The sequence below is a fragment of the Hyla sarda genome, chromosome 4 (genome assembly GCF_029499605.1).
Source record: "Hyla sarda isolate aHylSar1 chromosome 4, aHylSar1.hap1, whole genome shotgun sequence".
NCBI lineage: Eukaryota > Metazoa > Chordata > Amphibia > Anura > Hylidae > Hyla > Hyla sarda.
Window position 1 is genome coordinate 220,863,514 of NC_079192.1, and position 12,040 is coordinate 220,875,553.

The window sequence follows — 12,040 nt, forward strand, 5'->3', positions numbered from 1 at the left end:
CCTTTATTGAATAAAATCAGAAACACAGGAACGGGATTTTTTATTTTTCTGCATACGGGGCTATATGCGGGCTAATTTTTTTGCGCTGTGATCTGTAGTTTTTATTGTCACCATTTTTATTGGACTTTCTGATTGCTTTTTATTCGTTTTTTATGGTATATAAAGTGACCAAAATTCCCAATTTTAGACTTTTTTAGTATTTTTGTATTTATTTACGTACACGCCTCCGCGCGGTTTAACTAACATTATATTTTAATAGTTCGCTGTATGGCAGATTTGGCATTTAAAAAAAAAGTATAAACCTAGCCTAATAAAAAAAGGCCCCAAAATACCCAAAGTGGACCTTTACTTTTGAGGTCAAGCAGCACACTAGGACATTTCAATCACCCTTTCCGCATATCTGTAACATCGAGGAAGTATGGACGTCTTATGAATGAGCGAAAAGGCCTAACCAAATCCTAAATTATAATTATAGGAATGTTTTATTTCAAAATCCAAATTTGCAGCATCCCTACAGCATTCCGTAGACTGCGTAAAATCTTAATCCTTCCGGTACTTATCAGCTGCTGTATGCTCCAGAGGAAGTTGAGTTGTTCTTTTCTGTTTGACCACTGTGCTCTCTTCTAAAATATCTGCCCGTGTTAGGAACTGTCCAGAGTAGGAGCAAATCCCCATACAAACCTCTCCTGTTTATAAAGAAGTATCTTTAATTACCTCTTTCAGCCCCTTCGGCCAGAGAGTGTTTTAACTTAAAAATCCAATATGATCATTGGTTAATAAGTCTCTGATATCAATCTGGGCAGTGAGGAATGCTTTGTAAAATACATAATTGCGAGCAATCTTGATCAATATTATCAGCTGAGATAATATGGTGAGATACACTTTGAAGCAACATTTTTTGCTTATATTGTGTCTGTTTTTTGATTAATGAGCGCACCATTTAAACCATGCACCCCACATGTGTGAACACCACATTTACTAGTAAGCAAATACACTGAAAGGCCCTTTTCACACTATTAAAACACTTCCGTTATGAAGGCCCGTTAGGAAATCGGCAGTTATACGGCCGGTTCAAGATCACTAACGGCCGTTAGAAAATCCCATTATAGTCTATGGCAGTGGTCTCCAACCTGCGGACCTCCAGATGTTGCAAAACTACAACTCCCAGCATGACCGGACAGCCAACGGCTGTCCGGGCATGCTGGGAGTTGTAGTTTTGCAACATCTGGAGGTCTGCAGGTTGAAGACCACTGGTCTAAGGGCTTTTTCTAATAGCTGTTTTAACCCGTTATCGCCTGTTATTAATAATGGCCGTTATTTTCCAATGGGGGATAGTAACGGGAGAATTAGTGCATGCACTATTACAAAATAACTGCCATTATTAATAACAGGTTAAAACGGCTATTAGAAAAATCCCATAGACTATAATGGGATTTTCTAACGGCCGTTAGTGATTTTGAACCCTGCAGTATAACTGCTGATTTCCTAATGGGCGTTCATAACGGAAGTGTTTTCATAGTGTGAAAGGAGTCTAATTTATATATTCCTTTAGACTAAAAACTGTACCTGTTGAATGTGAACTAAGGAAAGCCACAGCTGGAGTAGGGATTTATAGACAAAACAGACAATGTGTTTTTCCACAGTGAAAGGGGCCTATTTTATTTATTTATTTATTTTTTTTAGAGTTTTTACACAGGATTTTTTTCAGACAACTTGGTGCAAAATGCTTATACCAGGTGCACATCTTAATGATATGCCATATTTATTTAGAATATCCCTAATTTTAGATGTAGCACAATTATAATTTGTAATAAAATGAAAGTTAAACTTATTTTCCGTTTTTCTCTAACTGCTTTTCCTTCCATTAGCTCTTGTTTTTTTTTGTTTTTTTTTAACAAGATGAAGTTGTTTTAATTTTTTACTTGTTTTAAAAGCATTATTTAGAATTTTCTTTGGGTAACCTTTTTCTTGATATATTACCATCATTCTTTTTTTTAAATTTTCTCTTCAAAATCCCAATGGCGCTCCTTCTCTTCCGAGCATTGTAGTGCGCCAGCAGAGCACTTTACATCCACTTATGGGGTATGTTCTAACTCAGAAGAAATGGGGTTACAAATTTTGGGGGGCTTTTTTCCTATTTTCCCTTGTTAGAATGAAAAATTTAGGGTAACACCAGCATTTTAGTAAAAAAAAAATTGTTTTTTTCATTTTCCCATCCCATCACACCTGTGGGGTGTTCAGGCTCACTATACCCCTTGTTACGTTCCGTGAGGGGTGTAGTTTCCAAAATGGGGTCACATGTGGGTATTTTTTTTTGGCGTTTATATCAGAAGCGCTGTAAAATCAGCCACCCCTGTGCAAATTACCAATTTATACCTCAAATGTACATAGTGAGCTCTCACTCCTGAGCCTTGTTGTGCACCCGCAGATCACTTTACGTCCACATATGGGGTATGCGTTACAAATTTTGGAAGTCTTTTTTTCCTTTTTCCTCTTGTGAAAATGGAAAGTATGGAACAACACCAGCATGTCAGTGTAAAAAAATTAATTTTTTTTCACTAACAGGCTGGTGTAGACCTCAATAGTTTATTTTCATAAGGGGTAAAAGGAGGAAAAGCCCCCCAAAATTTGTAACACAATTTCTGCCAAGAACAGAAATACCCCATATGTGGCCCTAAACTGTTGCCGTGAAATACAACAGGGCTCCGAGGTGAGAGAGCGTCATGCGCATTTGAGGCCTAAATTTGGGATTTGCATAGGGGCGGACACGGATGCAAGCGTTACTCTTGCCTTCTCCACCACAAATACCCTACGCTGGTGTTTTCCAAGCAAGGTGCCTCCAACTTACACAGGATTTTTTTCAGACAACTTGGTGCAAAATGCTTATACCAGGTGCACATCTTAATGATATGCCATTATTTATTTAGAATATCCCTAATTTTAGATGTAGCACAATTATAATTTGTAATAAAATGAAAGTTAAACTTATTTTCCGTTTTTCTCTAACTGCTTTTCCTTCCATTAGCTCTTGTTTTTTTTTTGTTTTTTTTTAACAAGATGAAGTTGTTTTAATTTTTTACTTGTTTTAAAAGCATTATTTAGAATTTTCTTTGGGTAACCTTTTTCTTGATATATTACCATCATTCTTTTTTTAAAACTTTTAAATAAAAAAAATATTATTACTAGAAAAATTAGAAGTAAAAACTTACCCTTAATCATTGTCATTCAATTGTGGAACAAATGCATGCATGAACCTCTTCTAGGGTTCCTTTCCAAATAAAGAATGCTTAAAATGAAGCGCGTTTACTCAAAAATCCACATGTAAAATTTGCATAACTTGGGGCAAAACAAGTACCCATCTCACAGCCCCTTGTCTGCCTATAATTAGTGTCATAAAGTGTAAAAATATTATGATTTAAAATATATTTGATGAAATCTAGTAAAATGTAGATTGATGATTCCCTAAAAATTCTGCATTATCAAAAATTTTTTAATAGCAGCTAGTCCTTTATCCTCCAAAATATTTGAATATAATGCTAATCTAATATCAGGAACGGAAAAAAAATCCATCGGAAGATTGTATAGTATGTCAATTAATTGGGTCAAATCTATTAAATAAGCTGGTGAACTAAGAACATAGTACTGTAAAAAAAAATGACATAATGAGAAAGATGACTGCTAATTGGGTCATCTTAAGAAGAGGCTTTCTTCTGGGAAGACAGCCATGCAGACCAATTTGATGCAGTGTGTGGAGCATAGTCTGAGCACTGACAGGCTGACCCCTCACCTCTTCAACTTCTGTAGTAATGTTGGCAGCACTCATATAGCATCTGTTGATATGACGCTGAGCACATGCACTCAACTTTTTTGAGTGGAACCTGTCCTGTATGGTCTTGCCTACCATGCTGCAGCTCAGTTTAAGGGTTTTGGCAATCTTCTCATAGCATAGGCCATCTTTATGTAGAGCAACAATTATTTTTCAGATCCTCAGAGAGTTCTTTTTTTATGAGGTGCCACGTTGAACTCCCACTGACTAGTATTAGAGAGTGTGAGAGTGATAACACAATACTCCTCATTTACACCTGAAACCTTGTAACTCTAATGAGCCACATGACATAAGGGAGGGAAAATGGCTAAATGGGCTCAATTTGGACAGTTCTCTTTAGGGGTGTACTCACCTTTGTTGCCATGTTTCAGACATTAAAAGGGGTACTCCGGTGGAAAACAACTTTTTGAAAATCAACTGGAACAGATTTGTAAATGACTTTCTGGCACCAGTTGATTTAAAAAAAGTTGTTTCCCCCGGAGTTCCCCTTTAATGGCTATGTTATACAACATTAAACACTGTTATACAGACTGTGCACTCACTACTTCACACACACACACACACAGATATATATATATATATATATATATATATATATATATATATATATATTAAGAAAAGAATAAAGAAAAACCTATGTAAGTGAGAATTTAGAATGTTTCACCAAGAATCTTTCACCAAGAGTGTGCAGTTGATCATACATGACATGATAACTCTGAATGGAGTAGTTACTGGATAACATTGTGATGTCATGTTGACCTTCTGTAGTTGTAGATAGCTGCAGCTGCTTCTTGTGGCACTCAGGCTGTTTGACTTGGACAGCTGGGACAGTTTTCGCTTAGTTGTCATTCTCAGTCATACTCTGGCTCTTGTTCCATTTCCCATCAAGCAGGAGGGGTTTTAAGGAAAAGTAAGGTAGGCATCTGAAGCATGAACTCAATGTCATACGTTGTCTACTGTATTAGCCTTGATATAAAAATAAATGCATTTTTGTTACAAAAATGCGTAAAAACTAGATTCTAACAATGCATTTTGAACTCTGTAATATCCAATAATCATTGATATATGATTTTCTAGGGCTTTCATTGCTAGAAACATTGACATTCAGCATTATCCTGTACTGTAAGGACTAGTGGGTGTCAGCTAGTTTATGCCAGCTGCATCATAGAGAGATATAGATGTATCTAAACCAGACAGCTAAGAATGACCTTGCAGTGTTATTAAACTGGCTAACCTTACTTATAGTCACATTCTGGCTAAACTAAAGATATGAAGATATTTATCAATTGTGTATTTATAGTTGTAAAGACAAACCATACTCTGTTCTGTTGGAAACATGTGAGACATAAATTCAGATCTTCGTATCTTCAACACATATTTTATCAATAACATCTAAAGTAGATTAACACCTTAAGGACCGGGACAATTTTTTTGTGTTTTTTATTTTAATTTTTTAAAATATTTTTCATTTTTTCCTCTTTGCCTTCTAATAGCCATAACACTTTGAATTTTTCACCTAAGTACCCATATGAGGGCTTGTTTTTTCCACCACCACTTGTACTTTGTAATGACATCAGTCATTTTACCTTAAAAAAATATGGTGAAATGGAAAAAATATATTTTTGGGGAGATATTGTAATAAAAAAGCAAATCAGCAACTTTCTGGGGCTTCTGTTACTTTTCAGTAAAAATGGCATGTTCTCTTTATTCTGTGGGTCCATACGATTACAATCATAAACAGTTTTTTTGTTTTACTTTACTACTTTCAAAAAATGATAACTTTTTGTACAAAAAGTAGTATGCTTATCCTGTTAAAGGGGTACTCCGCCCCTAGACATCTTATCCCCTGTCCAAAGGATAGGGGATAAGATGTCAGATCGCCGGGGTCCCGCTGCTGGGGAGCCCCGGGGATCCCCGCTGCGGCACCGCGCTATAATTACTGCGCAGAGCGAGTTCGCTCTGCACGTAATGATGGGCAGTACAGGGGCCGGAGCATCGTTACATCACGGCTCCGCCCCTCGTGACGTCACGGCCCGCCCCTTTCAATACAAGTCTATGGGAGGGGGCGTGGCGGTCATCACGCCCCCTCCCATAGACTTGCATTAAGGGGACGGGCCGTGATGTCAGGAGGGGCGGAGCCATGACGTCACGCTGCTCTGTCCCCCGTATCGCCCGTCATTACGCACAGAGCGAACTCGCTCTGTGCTGTAATGATGGCGGGGTGCCGCATCGGGGATCCCGGGGCTCCCCAGCAGCGGGACCGCGGCGATCTGACATCTTATCCACTATCCTTTGAATAGGGGATAAGATGTCTAGGGGAGGAGTACTTGCGTCCTGCTACTTAAGCACCAAGGGCATACTTGTACGCCCTGAATACTTAAGCGGCTTTGAAGCGAGTGCAGGAGCTACGCTCGCTTCAGAGCAGTGAGTGTCAGCTACTGATAGTCTCACACTCACTGCTTATGCTGGTCAGCGGCCCCTTTATCAATTTTTAATATTGCCGGCTACTTTTTTATGTCCCTGCCCACTCACTTAAATGGTTCCCTGATTGAAAAAAAATGTTGTTATAAAAAGTAAAAATTTAATTCCCTGCAATTTTTCACATCCCTACTGCGTCACGAAATGTAATCAAAAAAGCTAACTCCATCCCTTTTTGAGATTGCTAAATAAAAAAAAATGAATAAAAACCGCCTGCATAAACGCCAATGGTAAAACCCACATGGCTTATTTTTTGGCGTTTTTTCACTTTTATAGACTTCTATGGGAGAAAAACGTCAAGATTTTCAAGAAAAAATGCCATAGTCTTAACTTGAGGTCGTTTTTGAAAATCGCCCAGTAAGCCAAAAAGATTTTTAAAAAAGGCCAGTGGATACTGCATTTTGCAGTTTCTTAATGACTTATTGGCCCAAAAAACCTAAGTGGAATTCTAGCCTTTAACACTTAGGGACCCAGGGCATACAGGTACGCCCTGATGCCCCGAAACTTAAAGGGGTACTACTGTGCTGATAACTTATCCCCTATCTAAAGGATAGGGGATAAGTTGCCTGATTGCACGGGGTCCCGCCGCTGGGGACCCCCCCAATCTTGCACGCAGCACCCCGCTCTCATCAGGCCCTGGAGTGAACATCCGCTCAGGGTCTGATGACTGGACCGGTGATCGTGACGTCACAGCTCCGCCCCCGTGTGACGTCACGCTCCGCTCCCTCAATGCAAGTCTATGGCAAGGGCGAGACAGCCATCTCGCCCCCTGCCATAGACTTACATTGAGGGGGCGGAACGTGATGTCACTATACTCCGGCCCCGTGATCGGCAGTCATCAGCCCCGGAGCAATGTTCGCTCCGGGACCTGATGAGAGCGGGGTGCTGCGTGCGAGATCGCGGGGGTCCCCAGTGATCAGGCACCTTATCCACTGTGGGAATTTTGGTCCCTGCCGCGTGGGGGGGGGGGGGGGGGGGGGTTGGTTCGTACCGGGATGACTGCTGATATCTATCAGGAGGCACCCCGTGTAAACCTCTGTCAATTCAGACCGGCGATTTGCGGTCATTCTGGGTCAATCGGGTCTCTGGTGACCCGGAAAAAAAGAGTGAGGTGGCATGGGTGCCAGCAGGAGTGAGGTGGCATGGGTGCCACCTCACAATTACGTGATTGATCGGTCAGAACGACCGACCAATCACTGCCCTGCTGGTCGGTGATCGGCGCGGAGATCGGGGCCGGTGGGGGTCTCCTACCTCTCCCTGGCCCGGCGCGGGTCCCCCCAGGAGCGGTGGTCCCGGCGGCAGTAGCGGTGGCTGTTCCGGTGGCAGGATACAGCAGGAAGTGAGGCCTGTTCACCTCCTGCTGTTGCTTAGCAACAACTTTCAGCATGCACATTCAAAGGGCATGCGTGGAGTTGTAGTTTTGCAACAGCTGGAATTCCAACTACGACTTCCAGCATGCCGTTTGGTAGTCTGTGCATGCTGGGGGTTGTAGTTGTGCAACAGCTGGAGGCACATTTTTTCTATGAAAAAGTGTGCATCCAGCTGTTGTATAACTACAACTTCCAGCATGCACAGACTACCAAAGGGCATGCTGGTAGTTGTAGCAATGTGCCTCCAGCTGTTGCAAACCTACAAATCTCAGCATGCCCTTACACTGTCAATGCATGCTAAGTGTTGCAGTGGTGCTGTACGTGGGAGTTCTAGTTTTGCAACAGCTGGAGGCACACTGGTTGTGAAACACTTAGTTAAGTAACACTGAGTTAAGTAACAAACAGCTGGAGGTTCCCCCCCCTCCCCCATGTGAATGTACAGGGTACATTTACATGGGCAGGTTTACAGCGATTTTTATGCTGCAAGTTTGCGATGCGGCAAATCTTCCACCGCAGCTCAAACTCACAGCGAGAAACTCACTGTAAATCCCCGCCCGTGTGAATGTACCCTAAAAACACTACACTACACTAACACAAAATAAAAAGTAAAGCACTATGTTTACATATACACTTACGCAGTCTGTGTTTCCAAAATGGAGCCTCCTGCTGTTGAAAAACAACAACTCCCAGTATTGCCGGACAGCCACTTACTGTCAAGGCATGCTGGGAATCTTGCAACAACTGGAGACACCCTGTTTGGAAAACACTGCCGTAGGGTATTTTGGTGGCGGATGCAAATCCCCAAAATAGGCCTCTCGCTTTGAAGCCCTGTAATATTTCAAGGCAACAGTTTAGTGCCTCATATGGGGTATTTCTGTACTCGGAGAAAATTGTGTTACAAATTATGGGGGACTTTTTCTCCTTTTACCCCTTATGAAAAGGTAAAGCATTTTAGTGTAAAAAAGTTAAATTTTTTACACTAACATGCTGGTGTTGCCCCATACTTTGTTTTCACAAGCGGTAAAAGGAAAAAAAAGACCCCCAAAATTTGTAACGCAATTTCTCCTGAGTACGGAACTACCCCATATGTGGGTGTAAAGTGATCTGCGGGCGCACAACAAGACTCAGGAGTGAGAGCGCACCATTTTGGAAACTACACCCCTCATGGAATGTAACAAGGGGTGAAGTGAGCATTTAGACCCCAAAGGTGTCGGACAGATTTTTGGAACAGTGGTCCGTGAAAATGAAAAATGAAATTTTTCATTTGCACAGCCCACTGTTCCAAAGATCTGTCAAACTACAGTGGGGTGTAAATGCTCACTGCACCCGTTATTAAATTCTGTGAGGGGTATAGTTTCCAAAATGGCGTCACATGTGGGGGGGGTCCACTGTTCTGGCACCACAGGGAGGGGGGGGGGGGTCATTGCAAATGCTCATGGCCCCCGACTTCCATTCCAAACAAATTCTCTCTCCAAAAGCTCAATGGCGCTCCTTCTCTTCTGAGCATTGTAGTTAGCCCGCAGAGCACTTTGCATCCGCATATGGGGTATTTCCATACTCAGAAGAAATGGGGTTACACATTTTGGGAGGCTATTTCTCCTGTTACCCCTTGTAAAAATGAAAAAATTGTAGTAACGCCAGCATTTTAGTGAAAAAAATAAAAAAATATATTTTCACGTCCAATTTTGGCGAAAATTTGTCAAGCACCTGTGGGGTTTTAAGGCTCACTGTACCCCTTGTTACATTCCTTGAGGGGTGTAGTTTCCAAAATAATGTTGTTGTTTTTTTTAGTTTTTTTTTTTGCTGTTCTGGCACCATAGGGGCTTTCTAAATGTGACATGCCCCCCAAAAACCATTTCAGAAAAACTCACTCTCCAAAATCCCATTTCTTACAAATTTTAGGGGGCTTTTTCTCCTTTTACCCCTTGTAAATTTTCAAAAACGGAGTCTACAAGAACATGCAAGTGTAAAAAATGAAGATTTTGAATTTTCCCCTTCATTTTGCTGCTATTCCTGTGAAACACCTAAAGGGCTAACACACCTTCTGAATGTCATTTTGAATACTTTGAGGAGTGCAGTTTTTATATTGGGGTAATTTATGGGGTATTACTAATATGAAGCCCCTTCAAATCTACTTCAAAACTGAACTGGTCCCTGAAGAATTCTGATTTTGAAAAATTTCTGCTGAACTTTGAAGCCCCCTGATGTCTTCCAAAAGTAAAAACATGTCAACTTTATGATGCTAACATAAAGTATACATATTGTATATGTGAATCAATATATAATTTATTTGGAATGTCCATTTTCCTTATAAGCAGAGAGTTTCAAAGTAAAAAAAATGCTACATTTTCAAATTTTTCATAAATTTTTGGAACCAAGAAATGATACAAGTATCGCCAAAAATTTACCACTGATATACAGTAGAATATGTCACAAAAAAATAATCTCAGAATCAGAAGGAAAAGTAAAAGCATATAGTTATTAATGCTCAAAGTGACAGTGGTCAGATGTGCAAAAAAAATGTCTGGGTCCTTAAAGGGGTACTCCGGTGGAAACTTTTTTTTTTTTTATGAACAGGTGCCAGAAAGTTTGTAAATTACTTCTATTAACCCCTTAACGACCAAGGACGTATATTTACGTCCTTGGCCGTCTCCCGCGATATAACGCAGGGTCACGCGGTGACCCCGCGTCATATCGGGTCGGTCCCGGCATGTATCTGAAGCCGGGACCCGGGGCCAATAGCGCGCGGCAGCGATCGCGGTGCCGTGCGCTATTAACCCTTTAGACGCGGCGTTCAAAGTTGAACGCCGCGTCTAAAACAAAAGTGAAACCTTCCCGGATGCTCAGTGGGGCTGATCGGGACCACCGCAGTGAAAATGCGGTGTCCCGATCAGCTGGGGCACCAGCGGAGGTCCTCTTACCTTCCTCCGGCGTGTCCCTTCGGCGATTGATTGCTCCAAGCCTGAGATACAGGCTTGAGCAATCGACCGCCGATAACACTGATCAATGCAAAGCTATGGCTTTGTAGTGAACAGTGCTGGCAATCAGTGTATGCAATGTTATAGCCCCCTATGGGAGCTATAACACTGCAAAAAAAAAGTGTAAAAAAGTTAATAAATGTGATTTAACCCTTTCCTTAATAAAAGTTCAAATCACCACCCTTTTCCCATAAAAAAACACCATGTAAATAAAAATAAACATATGTGGTATCGCCGCGTGTGTAAAATGTCCGAACTATAAAAATATATCATTAATTAAACCGCACGGTCAATGGCATACACGCAAAAAAATTCCAAATTCCAAAATGATGTATTTTTGGTCGCTTTTTATATCATGAAAAAATGAATAAAAAGCGATCAAAAAGTCAGATAAAAAATGGTACCACTAAAAACTTCAGATCACCGCGCAAAAAATGAGCCCTCATACTGCCCCATACGCAGAAAAATAAAAAAAGTTATAGGGGTCAGAAGATGACAATTTTAAACGTATAAATTTTCCTGCATTATAATTTTTTCCAGAAGTATGACAAAATCAAACCTATGTAAGTAGGGTATCATTTTAATTGTATGGACCTACAGAATAAAGATCAGGTGTTATTTTTACTGAAAGATGTACTGCGTAGAAACGGTAGCCACCAAAAGTTACAAAATGGCGTTTTTTCTTCAAATTTGTCGCACAATGTTTTTCTTTTCCATTTTGCTGTAGATTTTTGGGGAAAATGACTGATGTCACTGCAAAGTAGAATTGGTGGCACAATAAATAAGCCATCATGGATTTTTAGGTGTAAAATTGAAAGGGTTATGATTTTAAAAAGTTGAGGAGGAAAAACGAAAGTTCAAAAACCGAAAAACCCTGCGTCCTTAAGGGGTTAAAAAATCTTAATCCTTTTAGTACTTTTCAGCAGCTGTATGTACAGAGGAAATTCTTTACTTTTTGAATTTCTTTTTTGTGTTGTCCACACTTTGTGTTGTCCACAGTGCTCTCTGCTGACACCTCTGTCCAGAGTAGCATAGGTTTGCTATTAGGGGTGTGAATCGCCAAGAATTTGGCGATACAATTCAAATCGCGATACCAGTGTGGCGATTCGATATATCCCGATATATCGCGATATCGTCTAGGTGACGATACATCGTGATATATCCCGATTCTGTCTAAAAAACAATGTCTCTTACACTTTTATTAAAACTTTATTCATTTTTTTACACACTTTATTAGTCTTTTTGGAATCATTAGATTCCTCAGACAGATGAATAGAGTTCTATTGAACTCCATTGATCTGCGATGCATTGATGGAGCCTGGTCCAGTGTGGCTCTATCAATGACAGAGCCACAGAGAGCAAGGAAGCAGAGGTTAGCCCTCCGGCTA

General features: G+C 40.6%; 1 protein-coding gene and 1 long non-coding RNA gene across 6 annotated transcripts in view; one reads left to right on the forward strand and one right to left on the reverse strand.

The window, feature by feature from the left end:
* Positions 1–12,040, forward strand: part of LOC130368994 (pendrin-like) — a 222,433-nt gene that overhangs the window by 56,977 nt on the left and 153,416 nt on the right. Inside the window, exon 1 of one of the 5 annotated variants that reach the window (XM_056573594.1) lies at positions 4,612–4,741. The exons of the other annotated variants lie outside the window; for them this stretch is intronic. The gene's annotated coding sequence lies outside the window, so the exon portion shown is untranslated. Of the gene's footprint in view, positions 1–4,611; positions 4,742–12,040 lie in introns of those variants that run through there. 5 annotated transcript variants of the gene reach the window in all.
* Positions 4,657–12,040, reverse strand: part of LOC130369006 (uncharacterized) — a 97,936-nt gene continuing 90,552 nt past the window's right edge. Inside the window, exon 3 of the long non-coding RNA XR_008892643.1 lies at positions 4,657–4,792. This is a non-coding gene — a long non-coding RNA (uncharacterized LOC130369006). The remainder of the gene's footprint in view (positions 4,793–12,040) is intronic.